Genomic DNA, 2,500 nt, shown 5'->3' with positions numbered 1-2,500 from the left:
AGATATCGGGACCTAAGCGATCTGTTAAGATCACCGATCGTTTCACATGTACCTCCGCAAATGTCATTTATTGCATAACCTGTACGTTATGCAATAAATTATACATTGGTGAGACAGGTAGACGACTAGGTGACCGATTCCGCGAACACCTTCGCGATGTTGAGAAGAATGACAAGGATGCATCTAAGCCAGTCGCTCGCCATTTTAATCTGCCTAACCACTCCAAACAACACATGGCTATCTGCGGCCTTTCCCTACATCTAGGTACGACGGAAAGCCGCAAGAATCTGGAACAAAAATTCATCTTTCAAATCGGCACCCTTAATCCTCACGGTATTAACGAACGCTTTTCATTTAACAAATATATTCCTACTTCCCCACCAACGCAGCACCACAGTTTCTTTAGAAACTAGCCCTTCGCACAGTTCATTAGCTTCGAACTTACGATCTCCACTTGGTCCGGCGTCTTAAACCCGCAGTGATCATTTTGGAGATAGGAACTAATGATTTGGTTAATCTATCGCCTGAAGTAGTAGGTTCGGAAATTCAGGAGCTCGTTTCTTTGCTTTTGGAGACATATTCAGTCCGAGCTATAGGGGTCTGTCACGTTATTCCACGTGGCAATTCTTTCGCTGGGTGCGACCGATTCCTTCAGGGGCATCTCCTCGCTGAAACTTTATTTCTCCGTCGTTTTGGACTCTCCGCAAGTTTTTTGTTGGACTCACTCTTCCTTCTCCAGCCCGTCTAAACCTTTTTATTTGGCTGACGCTGTTCATCATCTGAACGCGGTTGGCCAGTATTTGTTGTACAGGAGCTATAGGGGAGCGATTTTGAAAGCGCTGGCGATGCTGTAATTTCGTGTTGTTTGTTCTAATTTCCCTCTACCTACTTTACCGTACTGCTTGTGGGACCACTGCCTATTATAGTCATTTGCTTTATTGTTACCTAGGTAATACCTAAGGTTTTGTTTTAATTCGTTAGATTTTAACTTTTCATTAGGCTGAATTTAACCTCACTTTGTCACGGTATTTCGATTTATATTTGGGGTTAACAGTTTTGTCCCCGTATTCTTGGCTTTTGCAACTGGTCTTAACAGTTTTGTCCCCATAATTTGCTGTTGACAACTGGGGTTAACAGTTTTGTTCCCCTATTTCGATGTTTATAACTAGGGTAACAGTTTTGCCCCCATATTCTTGTTGTTTGCAACTGAGGTTAACAGTTTTGTCCCCATATTTTGATGTTTATCACAGGGAGGCATAGTTCCGTTCCCCTATTGTTATGTTTAAAACTGGAAGGAAACAGGGGTTAAAGTTTTGTCCCCTTATTGGTATGTTTATAACAGGGTGACAGATTTGTACACAAAATTTTACTTACCAAGTTTCTGGGTCAGCTGTTTATTGTGTTAACAATGTCAAGCTCAGTTTTGTCAGTGAACATTTGATTCTGCAGTATTTAATTTTTCTGTAGAATCATGGCTCCTAAACGGCCAGCAGAGACCACTAAAGAGTCAGAGGAAAAGCGGCAGCGTGTAGATGAAAGTAACATGGACAGCGTTATTCAAACCGCAGCTGGCCCGGCATTGACGATCCCCCCTGCCTGAATCGAAACCCTTGTTAGCAGAGTGGCAGACGAGGTTACACGCCGCCTACAACCTCAGAATGCAGACCCGTTGCCTGGCCCCAGCTCTGAGGGGCAACCTTCCAGACATGAACTAGCCCCGGCAGTTGCTGACCCTCAGGATAAAACCAAGTCATTGGTGGAGCAAACTGTATCTTGTGTCAGCCAGTCCTTGGCAGGTGAGCAGAACCCTGTGCCAGGAAGAATCTTTCACTCCTGCAGTCTACCAATTGACTGTAAGGTTTCTGATAAAGTTCGGGCCAAGATTTGGGCCAATGAGTATATTTATTTTGGGGTTTTGCTTTCAAACCCGATTTTTGAAAACAAATTTAAAATTGTGGTTCAAACGGTTGATAGTAGTGGTGCACCATCCTTATGTTTAGAGTCAGCGTCTAAACCACGTAAAATATTTACCATTGATCAATGGGGTTCTTGTTTTTTGGTTTTCGTTGGTGTTTATACTAGTAAGTTTGCTTCAGAAGCACCTAGCTTGATGAAGTATGGTGAAATAATAAGGGATCTGGCAGCCCGGGGGCATGACTGGAGATTTTACGATGAAAATTTCAGATTCTTACGTCAATTGCAGTCTTCCTCAATGCCGTGGGGAACAATACATGGCGAGCTGCGGCTACGTGCACAGTCTAGTGTTGCCAATAATCGCAAGACTGTTATGAATTTTACAGGGAAACAGAATTTAAGAGTCCCAGCTGGTTACTGTTTTAAATTTCATAAAGGCCGGCATTGTGACGGCTGTGCATACAGCCACAATTGCTTTAAATGTGACGGCAATCACAGGGCCAATTTGTGTACTTTTCTTCGCCCAAGTCCACCATCTGCCTTGCCCCCCCCCCCCCCCCCCCAGGCTGCCAGGTCCCCATCCTCT

General features: G+C 44.1%; 1 long non-coding RNA gene across 3 annotated transcripts in view; it reads left to right on the top strand.

Annotated features, from left to right (window-relative positions):
• The window catches only part of LOC137993190 (uncharacterized), a 10,175-nt gene that overhangs the window by 3,953 nt on the left and 3,722 nt on the right, over positions 1-2,500 (top strand). For all 3 annotated transcript variants that reach the window (XR_011121825.1, XR_011121827.1, XR_011121826.1), the window contains one exon: positions 1,468-1,796. This is a non-coding gene — a long non-coding RNA (uncharacterized lncRNA). The remainder of the gene's footprint in view (positions 1-1,467; positions 1,797-2,500) is intronic.

This window comes from Montipora foliosa, chromosome 2, assembly GCF_036669935.1.
Source record: "Montipora foliosa isolate CH-2021 chromosome 2, ASM3666993v2, whole genome shotgun sequence".
Lineage (NCBI taxonomy): Eukaryota > Metazoa > Cnidaria > Anthozoa > Scleractinia > Acroporidae > Montipora > Montipora foliosa.
The sequence above is the reverse complement of the archived record's forward strand: the minus strand, read 5'-3'. Positions and strand labels throughout refer to the sequence as shown.